Source organism: Anastrepha ludens, chromosome 6, assembly GCF_028408465.1.
Source record: "Anastrepha ludens isolate Willacy chromosome 6, idAnaLude1.1, whole genome shotgun sequence".
Taxonomy (NCBI): domain Eukaryota; kingdom Metazoa; phylum Arthropoda; class Insecta; order Diptera; family Tephritidae; genus Anastrepha; species Anastrepha ludens.
This window is the reverse complement of record NC_071502.1, coordinates 514,742-536,310: the sequence shown is the minus strand read 5'-3', so window position 1 is coordinate 536,310 and position 21,569 is coordinate 514,742. Positions and strand designations below refer to the sequence as shown.

Here is a 21,569-nt window from a genome sequence, read left to right as displayed (position 1 = left end):
AGTAAAATATTAACACCATGGTAACTTAAACTTTTTTGATTAATTTCTGTTGAGTTCCCATATAACTTTGAAATATTACGTTTTGATGTAAGAATATTTTTTTAATAAAAGCTAATCATATTAAAGTTTTTTATTTGTAGATGATTATGGTGCTGATGAGCGGATACTGTTCCATTATAACTTTGAGCCGCTGTATATTAATAAATATGCATGAATGGAAAATTTAGCATGAGTACCTCTTTAGCTTTTATTTGCTGACATATTTTCAAATTCAAAGAAAGCATGTCCAGAGAATCTGATTTTGCGTAAGATTTATGGATACATGTGTGAAACAGCGGTTCATTATGTTTCTTTTACAATTGTTAGTATACGAGTACAATAAATTCTTTTTCTGGTTTGAAAAATGACAGCAATAATTACAGTTTGCCAAAATGAAAATAATGCAGCGCTGCCAAATCATATGCAACGTTGGATTTAAGGGAAATATCATATTTTGCTTTATTCAAACCTTGCCTGGTGGTTGGTGAATCGAAAGCAGCTTCTATTTAATGATTATTTTGTTATTGTGTTATTCACTTCTTTTTTCTATATAAATAACAACATACCAACGTGGCGGGAATTTTCTAGTAATATTATAAGACAAAGTTGCTTTGGCATTGCCGCGAAATTTTTCGAGTCGATTAATAATTTTCGAGATAAATTTAATTCCCATGCAGGAGGCGAATTATGACCCAAATATATAATGAACATATGTATACCTGAGCTGTTCCCAATACGCAGCCGTTGTACTGTCATTTATGTTGCGCATCTTATATTTTCACAACTGTTGTAACAAGGTTTTTGTTGTTTCATAATCGAAAGTCGGAGAATCGAAATTTGTGCTCAATTCTATATAGCCAACTATAGCATACGGTCACACAATTTACTAAATAATAAATAAATTGAAGTCGGAAGGTTGTTTAGGATTCTCATGAATAATAAAAATCAAGTTAATTTTAGGAGCTACGAAGTTCAACGGGCACTGCTAGTAAAGGAGATAATAATAATAATGAAAATAACTTTTCATATATAAACACCGTACGAAAGTGCCTCAAAATTATCAAGACGTACCAATTACTATACGAGGTGTGTTCAAAAAGTATCGCAAATTTTGAATCTTCGCAGGTTACGTATATTCGAATATCGATTTTTTTGTGGCGATATGTTGGTACTCATGTGGCGGTATGTTGGTACACTGTGTCGTACGGAGAAGCTACTTTGGACCAAAGCAACGTTTATCGGTGGTAAAAAACGTTCTCAGAAGACCGAGAAGATGTGAACGACGGAAAGCGTGCCGGACGCCCGAGCGCTTCAACAACAGACGAAAAAATTGATGAAGTGAAGAAAATGGTATTGGTCAATCGTCGAATCACCGTTAGAGAAGTTGTTGAGGACCTAGTCATATCGATTGGCTTGTGCCATTCGATTTGGGCATGAGACGGACGGGTCACCACAAAATTCGTACCAAAACTGCTCAATTTCGACCAAAAGCACCATCGCATGAACATTGCTAAGGGGCGTTGTGCATCATGAGTTCTCGCCACAGGGTAAAACGGTCAATAAGGAATATTACCTGCAAGTTATGCGCAATTTGCGCGAGGCAATCCGCCAGAAACGCCCGGATTTGTGGAAGAACAAAAATTGGCTCTTGCATCAAGATAACGCCCCTGCTCACACATCGTTGTTTGTGCGCGACTTTTTGGCCAAAAACAACACACTAATGATGCCACAACCACCGTGTTCCCCAGATCTGTCTCCCTGTGACTTTTTCTTGTTCCCGAAGCTGAAGAGCCCGTGTAAGGACGACGCTACCCTACGATTGACGAGATGAAGACGGCATCGAAGGAAAAAAAATATTTTTTGAAGTACTTCGAAGATTGGAAAAAACGTTGGCACAAGTGCATAATATCTCATGGGGATTACTTTGAAAGGGACAAAATAGATATTAAGGAATAAATAAATAATTTAAAAAAAAACACAACATTTGCGATACTTTTTGTGCACACCTCGTATATATAAATACATATATAATTTACGTACATGTGTTACATAGGACATTTATATACTAGTTTTAGCGCAATCGACGATATCAGCCCGAGTATAAGACTGTGTGACTAAAGTGATTTTTAAAAATCTCTCAAGGGGGTCATCCAGCTTATTTTTCTTTGTAATTAAAATTTGGTTTGCTCTCAGTTTTTACACTACTATTTGGCACTAAATTTGCATGCAAAAAATGCAATTTATTCAAAACAATTTCACAACTGGAAACGATGTATACACTTCAATATTCCCACCCGCGAGGGATGACAGAGGCTTTGAGTTATATTATATGCACTAATATATGTATGCACACCAGACGGCATACTCGCTGACTCTAGAAAACGTGAGAGTATTTAAAATGCTTAACTAAAAACAAAGACAAGTACTTGCACTTGCATGCAACGAATATATATAAATACTCGTATAGACAATACTTGGAACGTGGTAGAAAACTGATATAATACTGCTAGTAAGTAAGTCATTATAAAGCTCGAACTAATTCACACGGCTCACTTTTTTGCTGCTTTTATGTTACAATATAAGTAGGAATGTGTATGTTGGCATGAATAAAGAAAAATATCAAGAAATGGAAATATAGAAAAAAATTTAATGATTGAAGCGAAGCTACTGATAAGTTTTTAACTCTCCATTACGGTTGACTTTGGATCCACGCAAGGGAACATACTTGCAATTATTGATTGAAGGGAAACTGCGAAATTACACAAAAACTTTAAATCTAAACTATAGTGTAGTAGTTCTTCCAAAGCATCATAACCATTGGGCAGACCTTTTCCATGGTCATAACTTTTGCTGATATCGTTTCTGTTGGCATTTGCGATAAGAACAGCGGATGCATGTATTTCTTTGCAATTTTTTTCAAGGTATTTGATGTTTTGCTTTCGTTTTGTTCAATAAAGATTTTTACGCGCATGCATAGTTTTGATATTTCGTAAAAATAAAATTATGGCCTTTGCTCACAATTACCTGAAAAGTATAGTGCTAAGTGTATAATTATCTGATTTGTAGCACTTTTTTTTTAATTTTTTCTCTACAACTTCCATTTTTAAGCTTGCCTTTTTCTCACTGTACCTACTTTTTAAAAACACTAGTGACATTGACACTTGAGCGAGTATGATACAACATTTAGTAAATAAAAAATTACAAAAAATACAAAATGCAAAAACAATAGTAAAAGAGTATAGCAGTAAAATTGGTTGTTGACCGTGTTTTTTGCTTTTTTACATGCATACATCTGTACATTTTTCCCCTTTTGTGTTGTTTATCACACGCTCCACTGACCTCTTTGCCTTCTGGCCGGTTGACAAACGTTAGGTTGCAGGCTTGGCTCGGTAGTGGTTCAGTAGACTAAAAAAAAACAACAACAATCAACATGATTCCTAAAGGGTTGCCCATTGGATATTGAATCAAATGTGTGTATACAGACATACATATGTATGTATATGTATTGCAAATGAAAACAAAACTACAATTGTCACACTCTTTTCAGATTGCAGTGCATCGCGAGGTGTGCGGCACTAAAACTTACCGCTCAATATTTCTGGGGGTAACAGTTTCGAACTGTAAACAATCCCATTTTTAAACACGTGGACTTCAAAGCATAAAATATATACGCATACGTTAACAATGATGTATGTATGTACAAGTATATCAAGGAGTATGTGTATGCAGCTGCGTAAATTATTTGTGTTGAGTTCGTCAACAATTTTTTCGTTTTTCTTATTTTTTTACACACAAAATAACCACTTTTGTCACTATAGCTGGAGGTAATATACAAAATTTTGATGCCTCCGCTTCACCAATTAACATTTTCGCGCGGAAATCGTAGTTCGAGCCTGTGTACCGTTTTGCAGTCTACTCACTTTCCAATTTATGATGGTCGAATTTTTTTCTATTATAAAAATATATAAATAAGTTTTATAATTATAAATTTGGGATCTATTGTTTTTAATTGAAAGCGATTTTAGTTTTCCCGTACTTAACACCAAAGTTTTCACTGCAAATAACTATCATTTCATCCTCCTATTTACAATAACATCAAAAAGAACCGACCGAATAATGTTCACATTTGTTGACCACGAAGGTACAAACACAAATAAATATTTTATTTGGTTAATACATGAGTTGGAGCCGGAGTTAGAGCTGCGAATGAGACTCTACAACCGAGGTCGGCAAAGCTTGCACGTACGAACTGTGCGCTCATAACACGTATTCTTTCAATTCCAACCTCTGCTCAGGGAGTGCATGGCGAAGAATACCTTCGCGCTGCAATTAAACGAAGTTCAGAGCGATTCAACTGAGCCGTACACAACACGCTCAAAGCCACCAGCATTAGAGCGCCATGAGTTCGAGGAATGAACTGAAGAGTAAGAAAATTAAACAAACTGCACGAGTAATACGAGTGTACTGCTTGTTTTTTTAGTTGTCGGGCGGGTGCGTAAAGAGCGGCTAATAATGCTTTGCTTACAAGCAAATCAACGCTCTCCCTGTCGATTGTCGATCACAAAGCATCGAACGGTTGAGCTGTTGAGCAATGTGATTTCGGTGCGAAATGACGCTGCATCTGTGATGGTTCATTGATATTTGTTTATAGGTATAAGTACATTTGTAGGCTAACATAAATATGCATGCACACATACTGCCTATTTGATAACGGTATATAAAGCTAAAACAGTGAGTCGACAAGTATTCCCCGCAGAACGAAGTGGTATTAGAGAAGCCATGAAATAGCGCGATGAATGAAATCAATGTAATAGAGTATATTGAATATTACTAAGGGAAAACACAAAGACAAATTAATCACCAGTGCTGGTGACTACCTACCTACCATTCGCCAACAAATTCCGTGCAGCTGCTTTAGAGCTCTTCCCTTTTTTGATTTTTATTATTTTAGTAAACAGAATTCAAGAAATAGAGTTTTAAAATCAAAAATGGGATAATTTTTACACTATTCATGTATGTACATATGTACACACAAAATGTCAAGTTATTTCGCATCTTTATTTAGTTTTGGAACACGAGAAAGTTGCAAGGAGTTCCGTTTAGTAGATATGATACCGTTTTTAGGTAGGTGATATTCATACCTAATCACCGTACTACCTTCATTCGGGAACTCACGTAACACCACTGTAGCGAAGAAAACAGTGAGCAAAACCTTCACATTTTACCGAACTTGGCGTGCTTTTTCATTAGCTATTTAGCTGCTTCCTTTGACATGATAAATACGTATCAATGCTTTTCTACCAGTTATGCTCTTTTTGAGCAAATCTGCACAAAAATCGCCAAGCTCATTAAAACACGTAAGATTAGAACTATCAAAAACAAGCATAATTGTATCTCTCGTTCACTAGAAAAGCGTCACCCATTCTTTGAATCCCACAATTAACCAACTTGCTTAAGGTCCTTTGTTAGTTTAAAGCGTTATCTTCGTTGAGCTCAATATGCAAATTAATTGCTGCGTTGTCAATTTCTGTTCTAATACTCACACAACTTTAACTCTGGAATTTGGTATGCATACATACATATATGTACGTACATATGCACATGCACGTTTATAATTTCATTTAGTTGCTGCTGCATTTATTTTTTTACTTGTCATGCTCTTCGATATTCAATTGGCTCTCTTAAACTTAATTTTTTGCTTATACATTTTTACTTAATATTGCTCTACTGATTCACAAACACATGCGGACGTAATGTGAGCGAATAAATGGAATAAAACAAGCTCAGACTGAAATGATCTTTTGAACCAAAAAAACGCAAATATGCCAATATGTAAAAAAATTACAACTGTGACAATGCTAACAATTTGGTTTAACAAACCAATAACAAACGAACGCACAAAGCGAACGGACGAATTCATCTGGTTTGGCCGGCAAGAAGCGAGCAGAGTCGTACGACCTAAAGCGAGTCAACGATTGCAGTAACGAAGGAGGACAATACCATACATGTACATTCATATGTATATTTTGTGTGAGAGAATACATTATGCGATTTCGTGCAGTGCGAGACGAGGTGACAATGCAATTGCTGTTACTCTTCCAGCTAACCCGAGCGCCTGGCAATGCAATATACTCTATTGCAAGCCGTATTTATATAGGGTTGTTCAATAGGTGCGCTTCAACTTTTTTCCGATAGGGAGGGCGAACGACGCAATATTTTTTATTTTTCGCTTGTCATTTGTAAACTTCATTAGTATACATTTCATCATGGATCGCTACACACTTGAGCAACGATTGCAAATCGTGCAAATTTTTTATGCAAATAATCGGTCTGTTGCTGCTACTTTAAGAGCATTACGGCCATTTTACGGTCCATTTAACAAGCGGTCCCGTTTTGGGCTTATGCGAAGTCATTGGTCTACAGTAACAAGCCGGCGACGATTTGTGAGCTCAGAGCCAATATTGAACGCGAAATTGGTGGAATTTCGGCCGATTTATGCAAAAGAGTGGTCGAAAATTGGGTTCAACGATTGGACTTCGTAAAACGTGCACGCGGTGGTCATGCAAAAGAAATCGAATTTCATACTTAAATGTATATGTTCAAACTCGATAATAAAAAAAAAATTAGTTAAAAAAGTCAAACCGTTTGTGTTTTATTCAAAAAAGTTCAAAAGTTGAAGCGCTCTTACTGAAAAACCCTATGCAAGGTGATAGCAATAGAGCCGCCGTCGTAGCCGAATGGCTTGGTGCGTGACTACCATTCGGAATTCATAGAGAGAACGTCGGTTCGAATCTCGGTGAAAACACCAAAATTAAGAAAAACATTTTTCTAATACCGGTCGCCCCTCGGCAGGCAATGGCAAACCTCCGAGTGTATTTCTGCCATGAAAAAGCTCCTCAAAAAATATCTGCCGTTCGGAGTCGGCTTGAAACTTTAGGTCCCTCCATTTGTGGAACAACATCAAGACGCACACCACAAATAGGAGGAGGAGCTCGGCCAAACACCCAAAAAATGGTGTACGCGCCAATTATATGTATATAATATATATAGTAGTAGAGCAGCTGATTTGTCTGAATGCGAAAGTCATATGTTTATTTCGTTAGTGTTTCGTTTCTTTGCTTCTATTCTGATTGGAATTTTAACATTCAAATATGAATGCTTTGTGTTTGCTCTACGGCACTATTGTCGTCACTACTAATTGGTTCCGTTGTCCATACCCTGCCCACAAAGCTTGAGCTGGTGAATCAAACTTCTTATTCAGAATTTGTACGAGTTCGCCGATTCCAAACCATGTAGTGGCATCTTTCATCAAAATGAGACATTATCAGGGCCGAAAAGCAAACTTCCTTTTCGCACATTAACACCAAGTTGCGTGTTGCGGGTTCAAGTCGGTCTGGGAGAGTATACGAGAGGTTGTAAGCGCCTGATATATGTTTGTATATGTACATATATGCATGTATATATAATTAACCACATGACATTAAGCCCACCATCCGTCTTCAAAAACATTTCATTAAAAATGTTTGTGTATGAAACCCAACGGCTACCTTTCTCCCGGCCAACCGGAACGAGGGGTGTAGTTCGCAGGATGTACTAATAATTGTACTAATTTTGCTTTGGTGCTGGGCCAAAAAAAAGGAAGATTTTGTTGTGGGTCGAGATCAAAAATGTTCAGCTACGGAAAAAAAGCTAATAAGCTGAATAAAAAGCTGAAGATATACCATCGTCAATCATTTATTGAGAGAGGACAGCACCATTTTTTGATGGTAAACAGCAGATCCGATATAAGGCATAAGGATCGAAATTGGTCAATAAGTTCGTAATTTGATTTACAGGGTTTAAAAATAAAGAGGCTTAAATTGCCTTAATGCTGGAAGGGGTTAACTTTTTTCAGAAGAAATGTGTTCGAAATTGGCTCCGCGAGCAGGTTAATCATAAATATTATTTCCAGTACTTTTCTTTGACCATCAAGAGTGGTAAGATTGATAAGCTTTAGGCGAGTATTGTATGGAGAAGATCTAACATGAAGTTTTAGCTAGATGCACTTAAATTCTATTGATTCTGTTGAAGGAACACTTCTTCGGATGGCATTGAAAAATGAGTAGCAAAAAGAACGCCACCGCAGACTCTGTGCAAACGATAATTTCTTTATTCGTTACACAGGGTCTCATAATTAAAAATTGGAAATTTCAGCCATGTTTCAGTAATGGAAAGAAAGTACATCTAAATTACCACGCTGTTTGAGTATAAATTAGTTAAACTGCTACTATTCAACCCGGTAAAATTTTGATTATATTTACGTGAAGTGTATTTTCATTCATTTTTTTGGCTCGATGGTTGACTTAGCAATTCTTACTAAATTTTTGTATTAGTCCGGGAGCCAGGGGTCGATTTTGGACTGCGTTTTTATACCGTTAAATTCTTGACTATACTTGTGATTTAGCTTTCATGAATAACGAAAGTGAACGTCAACTGGCGCACCCACGGTGGGTGTGATTGTGGGAGGATACGAAACGTGTCAAAAAAAGATTTCTACCAACTCATTTTATACCGGCTGAAATTTTTGAAAAAAAATAGTCAGCTGCGCCGTAGAGAGGGAAAAATACGTCAGCTGAACGCAATGATACATTCTTGCTTCGGCTGACGGTCTTCCCACCGCTTCGGCATACGTATGTCGTTTTCTTTTTAATTTATTTTACAAGTTCGCCTGTTCAGCTGACGTATTTTCCCCCCTCTACCGCACAGCTGACTTTTTTTTTATTCTACTAAATCTCAACAATGCACAAAAAAATTTTCAGCCGGTATTAAATGAGTTGTTAAACATTTTTTTTCAACACGTTTCGCAGCATCCCACGCACGTACCCACCGCTATTGGACCAGCTGACGGTTGGTTTCGTCGTCCATTGGATGGCGTCGGCCTTCAGAATTAAAATCAGTCGGCATGAAATTATGAGGTCAAAATGACCCCTGGCTTCCGGACTATATTATCTGTCAGAGGCTTATGTTCGAGTTCGCGTTATTCGTTCGTTATTAATCTACCCAAAAATGGATTGTTGGTTATAATTTTACCAGACGTACAATTGTACTACGCGCACATTGTAATAAAATTTAATTACAATATTTATTATGATATTACATTTTCGAATTGAACAAACAGATAAACAACGAGAGTTACTATTTGTAGCATCATAGGGATGGACGAAAATTTTGAATTATCATGTTAAAAGTGTGCATGGTTTGTTTCCGATATCAATAATATTTAAGCCGAATTTAAATTTTTACCAAGATATACACCGTCCAGACATGCTTAAATCGCCTCGGCCCATCATTCTGAGCATTCTTGATTCCTTTATGTTGTTACACACAACTGCTAGGTGAACAAACTTATTTTTGCCGCATAAGCGCGAGCATAAAAATAAATCTGAATTTGTAACTACAGGGTGGGCCAAATAAGACCTACTAATGACTAAATACTACTGCATAGCAGTATGCGCAGTTGCTCAATTTTGTTGAAACCACAAATTAGGATACTGCTCCGCCATTGGCCTCAAAAAGTTTTCAATCAATGTTCTGTAAGAAGCTTCTGAAATCTATTCCGGCGTTTCATCCTCATTTTCGAAGAACTTTAGTGGCCACAACACCGCACCAAACAGTACATTTAGATGGGTACAACTGATGTTGGTGTGTTGCCCTTGGATTTTCAGAGCCCCACCATCTACAGTTTTGTTTGTTGACATAACCATTTAAATGGAAATGCGCTTCATCCGACATCAAAACATCATTTAAAAAATCAATTTGTGTGGCTAATTGTGTAAGAATAAAAAAACACGATAATTTGAACGCGTTGTGTTGTACTGTAGGGTTCCATAATAAATTTCCAACAATTCAATTATAACCAACAAAAAGAGAAAAATAAATATGTCAAAAAATAAAAAAGTTATTTGTGCTTAACATTAGTAGGTCTTATTTGGACCACCCTGTAGTTAATTTAAATTAATTCAGTTTATTAACTGCTTGAATCAACCCTACAAAAAATTGAAAAGCGTTCTTCTTATCCTATTGAAGCTTTTGGAATAAATATTTTAATTGATTTGCAATTCTTAGTTTATCAGTTTTGTATTGCTTATATACTTACATATGTATATAGTCCATCCCTCAACACATAAATAAATTTATTAAGCCAACATTTGTGGTGCAAATTTCCAATAATATACAAAAATATGTACATTTTTTAGTCCAGCAAAATAAAATTAATATGCGAATAAAAGGTGATGTATGTAGACAAAGTTCATTTATCAAATTGCAATGCCAACCACAATCTAGAGAGGGAAGGTTGTCGACTTGTATCAAATTTTTTTATTGCACCTCGAACGTGACGTACGCTGTCTACTATTATGGCATGACAGCAGCGGAAGCCAAGTTTCACTTTTTTCTTATGGATTACTTATAACTAGCGGTATTTAAAAATAGCGGAAACACTTCGAAAAAGTGATGAAAAACACAGAAAATGAAATCTAGATTTGTCGATTTTAGTATTAGTTCCAAACCAGAAGAGGCCTACAGGGGGTTTTTGATATTTCCTAAGACATAACAGCAGAACTAAGTTGTTGCTTATGTTGGAAAGATAAAGAACGTAACCTCTACAAACACGTCAGTTCGGTACTAATAGATTTTGCCATACGTGTTTTGGGCAATTGACGCCTCATCGGATATTGTCATCGTCCAAGTTTCTGCGCCATACGTTAGGACAGGCATGATGAGAGTGCTAGGTTTGTTCATCGAGAGAGGACTTTACTATTCAATTGCTTACTTAGTCTAAAGTAGCACTTGTTGGCAACAGAGATTCTTTTCTACCTGTTCCAGGTGAATATTAAACTCCCTTTTAAAGGTTTTGCCAGAGTGTTCCCAAATTCTCCTCGGAAAAGTCCGGGAGCTCATGAGACAGGCTCAATGGACAAGCCTTTTCTCACTTATTCAAGGAAAAGCATAGTTGCTTCGTTACTTCGATATTCGCGGACCGTTGGAGAGATAGTGAATGTGGTAATTCCGACACCTACTGTTCTCAAACCTGCCTGGAGTCATTAACAGCAGCTATTATTATTACCAAATATTGATCCTTAATAAATAATCATTGAACCATAAATTAAAGTATTGTTAACACTTTTTAATTATATTGATGAACTCTCCTATGTATATTCTATAATATCCGAAAATTAGGAAGTTAGTTTCAAATCGATCTAATAACCACAAATATACAATTCTAAAGGTTTTGAAATTAAATAAACGTTTTAAAAAATTAAATATTGCTGCAGAAATATTTTTTCAACCTTTGTGCTAATTTTACTACTCTGACTGTTATGAAATGGCATATGAAGTCTGCTTTCAGGCGTAATGTTAATAGTGTAAGAGGTACGGTATTCCCATTGAGCTTCAATTGCAGTTGACGCTCAACTGCATTTACACATCGCACTAAAATTCCAATGAGATTATTTTTTAATCAAACCCAACTTACACAACTGAAAACCAAAATTTCGGAATTTATTTTACAATCGGATATTTGCTTCACTTTAGTCTGTACCATTTGCAAAATCATATATGTATGTAGGTTAATTCTCTTTCATTCTTTATTCTTAATTTTTAACCAAAGTTAGTTATTTATTTTTCTTCAAAAGCATTGATGAAAAATGAGAAATTCATTAAAACGAATTGTTTGTGATAATTTTGTATTGAATAATTTCTTCAATAATCTTGTACAGGAACTCGAAAAAATTGAGGAAAGATGATTGCTTACGCCGATGATATTGTAATAGCAACTTCGGGTAAATACCTTCCCACATTGTATGACCTTCAACAAAGATCTCTCAACAGACTCAAACTTATGTATGTAGGTGTAACAGTCAAGGACTAGAAGTACTGAGAGAAGGCGGCCGCCGTAGCCGAATGGGTTGGTGCGTGATTACCATTCGGAATTCACAGAGAGGTCGTTGGATCGAATCTCGGTGAAAGCAAAATTAATAAAAACATTTTTCTAATAGCGGTCGACCCTCGGCAGGCAATGGCAAACCTCCGAGTGTATTTCTGCCATGAAAAAGCTTCTCATAACAAAATATCTGCCGTTCGGAGTCGGCTTGAAACTGTAGGTCCCTCCATTTGCAGAACAACATCAAGACGCACACCACAAATAGGAGGAGGAGCTCGGCCAAACACCTAACAGAAGTGTACGCGCTAATTATTTATTTTTTATTTTTAGAAATACTGATCTGATACTGTTCAGCAGGAGAAATAAAACACCTACTATCAGCCAGATATACCTACGGGAAAACCTCTCAGAGTAACTGAAAGGGCTAAATATCGTGGCCTTTTTCTGGAGAGGAACATTGCAGTGTCTTTCAGACTGAACTGCTGGTAATAATAAAAGCCGTGGCACTGCTACAGTGTGATGCGATACCGGGAGATAATATCTAAATTTTCACTGATTGACACGATAAAATTCCTCACAACGCAGTCGACAACCTCCAAGGCAGCCACATCTCTTAAGGAGAAGACTGAGTAATTTCGCCAAAGTGACATGAGTTCCTGGCCATTGTGATATTGAGGGTAACTGTAGAGCCCGGCACCTAGTTGATTGATGAATACACAGATATTGACATAGGCATATCCTTAGAGACTTTTAAGAGCAGGGAATGAAAGATGGTGCAATGAAACCGCATGCAGAATCGCCCGACAATTGTGACTCTCAATGCTAAACGCACGTAATTTCTTCCAAGTCAAAATAAGCACAGTCTTAGCACACTGATTTCTGCTATAACGGTGCGCTGCCTATAAGGCAGAGAAGATGGGCGTGCCAGCACATGACTTCTGCAGAAGCTGGCTAGATGAGGAAGAGACGATCTCGCACCTCCTGTGTCATTGTCCTGGATATTCAGATGGACATTTACCATTTTAGGTAAGCATTTTGACGTGATATTGTCTTATAATTCGATTTAGCCGGCTGCTCGCACAAAAAAATGTGTCGTTACCTTGCTCATTAGTGTTACCTTGAATGAACTGCAAGCGAAAGCGCGGAACGAACAAAGCAAACGAACGGCAACGTTCGACATCTTGCTCTCTCTTACTTAAGTGAGCGTATATATCAGAGACCTGCATGGCTCACTGTTTTCTTGAGTTGTTCATACGCTAAATTTCTTGCTCACATTCAGTCAATTGAACCAAAATATTTGGACAAGTGCAGTCAGCTCCTGCAGGCGAACGCGTAGTTCAGCTCAGTCAACACGTATGATCTAATGTCTTCGGCTCAAATCTAATCATTGAACAAAAAGCAGCATTGAATGAAATTAGCATCGGCCTTTGCGTTCAAACGATCAAACTTGTTCAAAGAAGTAATTGTCATTATAGTAAATAGCACATGTTCGAGCAAACGAGCGTTGGCGTACAATGTACGCTGTAAATTGGGTTTCGTATTTGAAAGGATTAGTTGGTTTCAGCAATGTTTCCTTATTTACATTATTTTCTTTCGTGTTTTATTATAAGTTTTAAGAAAAAAAACAAATATGAAAATATTGTGTTTTTGCTTTAAAGTTTTGCTTTTACTTTGCTATCGTTAGTTACAAGCAAAAACTCATGCGGGATCATACGTGTTCAAACCGGCTCATTTGGCTCTATAGCCCTTTTATTCTTGCTCAAAAAAATGAATGTATAGCCGAACGAGCAAATACCCGAAACGGCTGCTATGAAGATGATTGGTGATAACATCGGAGAGCTAAAACGCAGCACATGATTTGATTGAGCTGAAATAAACAATGACAATAACTTATTTGAACAAGTTCGATCGTTTGAACGCAAAGGCCTGTTTTTTTGTTCAAGTGAAGCGTATGAATGTTTTACACTGAGCCGGTGCAGTTCTCTGGTATATATGTATGTATATGCGCATATGTACATATATAAATTCACGTATTTGTATTTGCATATGCCTTCTTATTGATTATTATTAATTTGATTTACTTGAAGAATTTAAAATAAAACCAAGTTTGTTAATAATACCTGTTGTTTTAATGTTATTATTATTAATTTTTTTATTATACAATATATGAAGGAAAAAATGTATGGTAATATTTACCATATACCTTATAAGATATGTTGTATACTAATATATGTATATAAACATGCATAATTTCATGCAATTTCGCGCAAGTCATATGGAAATATCAAATATACGAATCTATTCCGTACGCAAGCAAATGTGCTTGAACTGCAAGCGAGAGCGCGGAACGAACGACAAAGAGCACAATCGGCCCCCGCGTTCGGCAACGTTCGACATCTGGCTCTGTCCTACTTGAGTGAGCATATATATGTATGTATATGCGCATTTGTATATAAATTCACATACTTGTATTTGCATATGCCTTCTTCCTGTGTGCATGGTAATGAACCATTTCTCTGTTGAGAATAGGACGATGATAGAAAAAGTAGGAAATGAAAGGGAGTGTTTCGAGTCTAAAGTGTCTTGAAAAAGGCAAATCGATGATGGTGCCTCTTAGTGTTGTTGACTTATTAACGTCTGATGCACAATCGAAATTGAAGATATCTTTCATGAATTTGATAAATGTTTCGTCATTTTTCACGTTTGTGTAAATGTAACTTGACCTATTCCATTGCAATTCCATTTACCTCCTACTCTATATCCATACAAAATATCTATCAAACAAATAAAATTAAAATTTTGTTTTGAAAATTGCAACCATTCCATCAATATTTTCTTATGACGTTGTCACGTTAAACTATCGTCAGTAAACCGACTTTACAGACAACCTCTTTTTTTTAATGAATTGAAAGATCTCAGTACTGTGGAAATCAGGGATCTTCTAAAATTTTTTCTCTCCTAAGATAAAGACAATTTCCCCAGGCGGCATCAAAATGGACAAACTCTCCGACGTAACCTAACCAAAACCAACTCTGCGAAATCACTTATTTCAGACTCCCTTATTATTACTTTTTTATTATTCGCATTTAGCGTCATTGGGGCAATTTAAGGCTTCTATACAACCACAAAATTTATTTATGTATCTATATGTATAAGTATTAAATGCGCTCGTGGAAATTCCTAAATTCCTTTTTGAAAGAAAGTATCAGGTCAGTCCATAAGTTCGTTCGTTTTTTAAAGGTGGTTTTAAAATTTATAAAAAAGATGTTTTAAGTATTTATTAATCAATAATATGTTTTCCTTCATTATTTAAAATGTCTTCCCAACGTTTAGGCAAATTTTTAATTCCCTGCTCAAACATTTTTTTTCCTTGGAGCCAGAATACGCTTCGATATCCCTTTTTTCCTTTTTTTAGCTTCTTTTGAGGAGTAGTTCTTGTTACTCATGTGGAATTGAAGCCCACGGAAAAGATGATAATCACAAGGTGCAATATCCGGAGAGTATGGTGGATGCGGCATTAGCTCCCAGCCGAGCTCGATCAGCTTGCCTAATGTTTGCCTTGCGGTGTGAGGTCTTGCCTTGTCGTGGTGAAACAAAACTTTGCGTATACAGTAGGTTCTGTTTTTATGCGGCTTTTTTTTTATGCGGTTTTGAAATAGTGCGGTTTTTTTTTAAATTACAAAATGCATGTCGACCTATCGGGAATTGTACATATAAACAAGATTCTAAACCAGCTAAGCAAAAACTCATCACAGATTACATCAGAAATGCTAACCCTACAAGTATGGAACCGCCTGCATAACTATCTAGATCAGACGTGTACATTTCCTCAAATGACGAAAGTGATTTTACGCCAAATCCTAAACGAACGCGCAACATGTGCGTATTGTCTGATTCTATTTCTGACTTAAATTTATTTTTCGATTCTGACGTTTCTTAAATAAAGATATAATTTTCAAAAATACAATATTTTGTTTATGCGATTTTATTTAATTATTTCAGATTCATGCGGTCTATGGAACGTATCTATAGTTATAATATGGGACTAGTGCCCTTTTTTATGCGATTTTATTACATTATTTCAGATTTATGCGGTTTTAGCACTTTTGAAACGTATCTATAGTTTTACTATAGAACTAATAGCTTTTTTTATGCTGTTTTTTTTTTATGCTGTTTCTTGCGGAACGTATCTACCGCATAAAAACAGAACCTACTGTATTCACTAAAGACGGTCGATTTTTGTTAAGTGCCTCATTCAGGTTTGATAGCTGATGGGAATAATAATCAGCAGTTATCGTCTGGTTTGGTTCCAGAAGTTCAAAATAAACAATAGCGGCCATATCCCACCAAATAAACGAGAGAATCTTCTTGGGGTGAAGGCCATCTTTAGCGATCGGTTCTGGTGTTTCATCTTTATCTAACCATTGACGTTTGTAACGATACGGTTCAAAAAACTTTCATTTTCAAGCCGTTGCAGCAGCTGAGAACACACGTTCACTCTCTGCTGAAGGTTGGCGACGGAGTCTATGCGCAACCCATTTTCCCAGCTTTGAAACCTTTCCCAACTGAACCAGGTGCCTGTGAACTGTTCCATGCGATGAATTTAACCTCTGAGCTATCATATCGACCGTCAAATTTGGCTCAGCTTCCACGAGTTCGAGCAAGGCGTCGGAGTTAAAGTCTTCACGACGACCAGTGCGCGGGGCATTCTCCACGTCGCAGTTACCACTTCGGAATTTGAAAACCACTTTTGCGCAGTCCTTACACTCACGGTATCCTCTCCGTGAACAGTGTTTATTTCTGCAGCAGCAGTTGTGGCATTTTTACCACTTTTATAAAAAAAATACAAAATATGCCTCTTAGACGCGTTCGAAGATTCCATTTTATTTTTTAACAACACGTGCTTCTATCCGCGATTAAAATCACTTGTTGAATGCACAATATATAAAAGAAAATATAAATAGCTCCGTTATATTCCGCGAATAATTTTTGTATGCAAAAATCGTACAAAAGTGAAATTATAAGTAGAATACGCACGAACTTATGGACTGACCTGATATTAAGGGAACTGCGTTTATGAAACGTATGTATGAGATTGTATTTGAATTCACTTCAGCCCCTATAAAAACAAATACTCTTATACTTAAACCTTCATGTATGTAAATAGGGTTCGCTACTAGCATTGCTTCTCTCTGGTCGCAGTATGGAAGTATCGTTTGCTATAGCGCTTTTCCTAAGACTGTTACGTGCACCCTATGATCAAAAAGTACCGGGAATGTTTAATTTAAACGAACCGCGCACGTGGGAACCGGTCCATATTTTTTCCATATGTTGGTAGTCAATAAAGAATATTATTTATCCATTTTGAAGCGTTTGAAAGATGCTGTACGTCGCAAACGGCCGGAAATGTGGGCAAACAATTCTTAAACAATTCGAGCCCAAATTGTGTTGGATTATTTGACCAAACACCAAGTAAATACCATAGTGCAAGCACCGTATTCACCTGAGATGGCCCCGTGTGACTTCTTTTTGTTTCCCAAATTGAAGTTACCACTTCGTGGAAGGAGATTTTAGTCGATAGAGGAAATCAAAAAGAATGTGACGAAAGAGCTGAAGGCCATCCCCTCGTCGGCCTACCAGTGGTGCATGGAGGACTGGGTTAAACGTTGGCACATGTGTGTTGCTTCAGACGGTTCATATTTTGAAGGAAATAAAATGATTTATTTAAACATTCCCAGTACTTTCTGATCATAGGGTATAAACATCAAAACAGCTTTCTCGGTTTGCATCTTGTTTTAGCTAATCCCCCGACGCACCTCAACCCCTTTTAAATTAAATATTTCGATTTGTTTGTACATGCGCAATAGCCAAAATATATGTATGTATGCACATACTTATGTGTATTACGTTGAAGCAGTTCTCTTGCTCTTTCGGCTAAAACTTAATTAGTGTGAGTGTATTGGGCTCTCATAAAATATGCAGGAGATAGATTTGAGATTTTTCTCCGAATTTGTATGCTGTTCCGACCTGAGTAACTGCAGGTAAATATTACACTTCTTTTTCGAATAATTCTTACTTTACCGAAATCATAAAAGAAAGTGCCCATGAAAAACAAATACTGGACCAGTATATAGAATTTCAGAATATCCAAAGGATGGGGCCATGAATTCGTTTCATGCACGAACCAATTTTTAATACGCTGCTCCCAAGGTGAATCCACATAACGTGACTTCGATATAACAGCTGCATTGTAATAAAATAATAAATTCCCAAAGGTGTTCAGAAAAGTTCTTTTTGAAGTGAAACTTCTTAGGAGTCGATGGTGCCTACTGTTTGGGACGTTTTTTATCCCAATTTTTGGCGTTGTTTTTTGTTTTTGCTTGCTTTTTGGCCCTTATTTCCGTTTAGTTTCCTGGCTAGTGCTTGTGCGTATTATAAAGAGCTATCCATTCCGGCGTCGGATTTATTGGTATTGCCTTGCTGTAATTTGTGACGTTGCTACGGTTCTGGAATCGCTGCATTTGCGCGGGTGATAAACGTCCGGAGTAGTGCGTGTTGTTTCCACGGTTTGTGTCCTGCGTTTACCTACACCGGTCGACCCTTTGCGTGTTTTGTAAATTTTGTCTATTTGTATTCTCTGCAAATGTTGTGAATTTATTTAGATAAATATTCTTTCTCTCTCTCTCTCTCTATCTCTCATTCTCTTGCCTTAAAAGTTTCACCTCTGTTATGTGTACTACACTTCTACTACTAATTTTTTTTTTTTTAATTATGCTTAAATTTTTGATTGAGTACTTCGCTCCGTTATTTTCGAACCATCGACACTTTCAATTGTTGAGTACCATTTGTACATGACAGTATCTGGACAACATAAGGTCTTTATTCAAATTAACAAAGTAAATATTTAGGTGTAAGCCTAAATTTTTTACTTAGTTACTTTTACTGAATCAGCCGAATTGATAGTTCTAATCCAGAATCAGTAGATTTTTGATTATTTAAGGTACACGATGGCAGCATGAGATATTTTTTAGCATAGTCGATAAAAAGTTCTTCCAAATAGAGTGTAGCAACATTTGCTGCAGGTACGATTACATGTTCGCGTTGACGAGCCGGTATTAAAATATACCGCTTTGCAATTCTGACGTACCGCAAGGTATAACTTAGATTCATGGTGAATGTATCTCGCAACCAAGTGCAACTCGAAGTTAAAGTAAACATTAACAAATACTATAACCAAGGCGAATACATGTATGAATTCGCCCTATCATAATAATAACCATACCCGCAAGCATTGAAAGCCACCCCTAAAACGCGTTTCTACAAAGCTTTTCCAACTGTGTATAAGTACGTTAGTATAATAATTTGCGGATGCTGGAAGAGAGTTGAGTTACCTCCCAAGCTTTTGCTGCAATATTGCAAATGCTTTTATTGTTGACCGCATGGTAGTTGAATCAAAGTGAGCGAACGTAGTTAGTATTATAATAATAATCATGTAACCAGAAGTGTCTGTGCCACTTTGCCCCTTCCCCAGCATCCACTAGAATGGTTGCCAAATGCTTTAGTCCATGCAAGTGGCTGCAGTCCAAAAACAGATAAAAGTAGTTAAACACATGGCAGGGGATTTCAGTACGACGCCGATACCCGAACGTTATGTTACGTGGTGGCAGCTGCAAAAGCAGCACAAAAATTGTTCTTAGTCAGTGTATTTTGCAAGAGTTACAAGTTTTACAGGTGAAGCGGTACGATTTAGAAAAGTAGTAGACAATCTTTATAGAAAAAAATCTTTACAAATAAAACATCAGCTTTTGATTAACGCTTCAAAAGCACTTCAAGACGAGCATGCAATGTAAAGAAAACAAACACAAACATCGTTTAACATCGCGCTGTTTCGCGGGCGGTCAATCATTTCAGTCATTTGTGGCTTGTCTTATAGGTGGGCTAACACCGGAAATTGTTGCTTAGTAGACATTATGGCCTCTCTACAGTTTACGAAAAACAAAAAAAAAAACAAACAAAAAAAAAAATCCCGAATTCTTTCAATTAAACTAATTCCGCGCCAAATTTAACAGTTGAATAAATTCAACCCCGAGTCTCAATCAAGCGCTCAGTGTTACCTATGTGTTGAGAATACTTCGCGACCGCTTTTATATTTATTTGGTTTTCGAGCTCGCACGCGTTTTAATGAAAAGATTCTCAATTGAAAGATAAGCTGTTTGGCTGCGAAATTATTCAATTTAGTACTTCATTTTCTAACCCCATACGCTTTTATCATAAATTTAGTGCTTTAGTTGTATTGCAGTTGCGAGCCACATTACGCGCTGTTGTTTTTATTACTGCCACCCTTCATGGTGAGCAGCATCGAAATTAGTGATTTGTTCGTCTACCGCCGCACATTTAACAGCTGATTTCACACGACATGCACATGATTTATTTACGTAACAATTTATGTTCATACTCGTAGATACATAAATACATACTCACCCCTCATCATTCAGAAGCTGTGTTTGCGATGCAGTTTTCCCCAACTAAGCCATATTGAACAGTGCACACCAGTTGTAAATAAAGCACATTTCAAATCATGCAAGTAAGGCGCTGAAGCAAAAATCTATAAATTGATTTTTACTGGCACAACAGCGCAGCAAAACTCAAGTTAGTTGCATCCTTCCAAAATAGTAAACATAGCCGCGCTTAGGTTTGCACCCCACTGAAAGGTCCAAGCAGTGCAACGCCGTGAAGTTAAGGCAGCGGAACGGCCGTACACAGAACGAGGAACTTTTAACCATACATATGTACATACATACCATATGCACACAAGAAAAAACATCAAGTGGTAGGTAGTGGCACACAAAGATTTTACTTACTAGCAAAGTAAGCAAATGTTTGCTCTCTGCTGCTCGCCGCCAACAGAGCTAAGCTTATTTTAGCATTTGTCCCACACCAATTAGAGACTTTGGCGACAGCAGCGGAGGTTATTACAGCTGGTTCCTGCGCGTAGAACTTGAGATTCTCGAGCCAACCGCATTGTGGTGAGTCGTGCAACTAATTTTATTTAAATTTATTTCTATGAAATTGGCATATGTACATATATACATACATACATATGTGCAAATTTGTAGACGCTTGGAAAAAAAACTTATTCCAATTTCTCCAACTTCGAGTAGACCAAAAAATTAATAATAATAGTTTCTCATAAACATTCAATGGAAAGTAATTAATTAAGTAATTAAATTTAAGTGACAAGCGTTATTAAATAATATAAACCCGGCATTTCGAAATTTCTGGCTTTGTTCTCAATAGACTTTTTTAAATTGTCATCAAAAAGCCTTAATGTGAAAATTAAATTAACTTATGTCAATTAAGTTATTTTGTGAAATTTGATTTGAACGAAAAAAAGTTACCATAAATTCCACGACTTATTTCGAAAAAAGTTCCTTGTAAATGTCAAACAGACAAAAAAGAGTGAAAGAAGGTGAAGTGTTGAAAGTCATTTGATTATATTGGTTAATACCAAAAGCTCAGCTTTATTCAAAATGAAATCGTGAAATTATTACCTGAATAGATAAAGGTATTTTTTTCGAATCACGTCCGCCCTGAACTTTCAAATATAATA

At 36.7% G+C, this 21,569-nt stretch overlaps 1 protein-coding gene across 3 annotated transcripts in view; it reads left to right on the top strand.

The window, feature by feature from the left end:
- Nucleotides 1–19,585: 19,585 nt before the first annotated feature.
- Nucleotides 19,586–21,569, top strand: part of LOC128866473 (feline leukemia virus subgroup C receptor-related protein 2) — a 48,001-nt gene continuing 46,017 nt past the window's right edge. The window contains exon 1 of one of the 3 annotated variants that reach the window (XM_054107244.1): nucleotides 19,586–19,690. The gene's annotated coding sequence lies outside the window, so the exon portion shown is untranslated. Of the gene's footprint in view, nucleotides 19,699–20,426; nucleotides 20,986–21,569 lie in introns of those variants that run through there. The other 2 variants (XM_054107243.1, XM_054107242.1) reach the window with 2 other exon arrangements.